This window comes from Monoraphidium neglectum (genome assembly GCF_000611645.1).
Source record: "Monoraphidium neglectum strain SAG 48.87 unplaced genomic scaffold scaffold01450, whole genome shotgun sequence".
NCBI classification, from domain to species: Eukaryota; Viridiplantae; Chlorophyta; class Chlorophyceae; order Sphaeropleales; family Selenastraceae; genus Monoraphidium; species Monoraphidium neglectum.
The window spans coordinates 13,695-14,352 of NW_014012178.1; positions in this window are offsets into that span (position 1 = coordinate 13,695).

Consider the following 658-nt stretch of genomic DNA (forward strand, 5'->3'; position numbering starts at 1 on the left):
GGTTGGGGGGAGGGTACGGGAATGGGCGACGTGCTTTCGGGGAGCTGAGGGAGGCCGGGCGAGGCTGCCAAGGCTGCCGGGCATGGGTCAGTTGGGTCGCCAGCGCGCAGGATGCCAGCGTGTCGGGGATGCGCGCGCATGAAGGTGTGATCAAGGCGGGGGAGGTGGCAAGGTGCGGCGCGGGGCGCTCGGGGAAAGGCTCTTGGGTGCTTGCCTGGGGGTGGAACGTGATGGAGTTGACTGAGTAGATGTCGGGGCCCTCCCTGGGAGGGGGGGTCAGAGGCCATGGCAGGGAGGGGAAATTCTAGGCCGCGCTGTCGCGGATGGTTTGGCTGTGGATTCGCGCGGGCCTCGATGCACGAGGGTTGCTGACATGAGCCCTGAGAAAGGTGGTTTGAGGGAGCCGTCGCGCCATCGACTCTGCAGGCGCCGCCCCGGGGTGAAGCCGGCCGCGGCGCTGCGGGCAACCTCCCGCCCACCCCACCCCCCCACACACCCACACAAACATACTATTAGCTTTCCCGCTCGTCCTGCCGGCTGGCTTCCAGAGGCCAGCCCCCACCTGTGGCACTTGAACGTGAAGTTTTTCTGCTGGCCGACGCTGTCCTCCACGTGGTGCACCGCCACGCGGCCCTCTATGGAGCCCACCAGGTAGCCC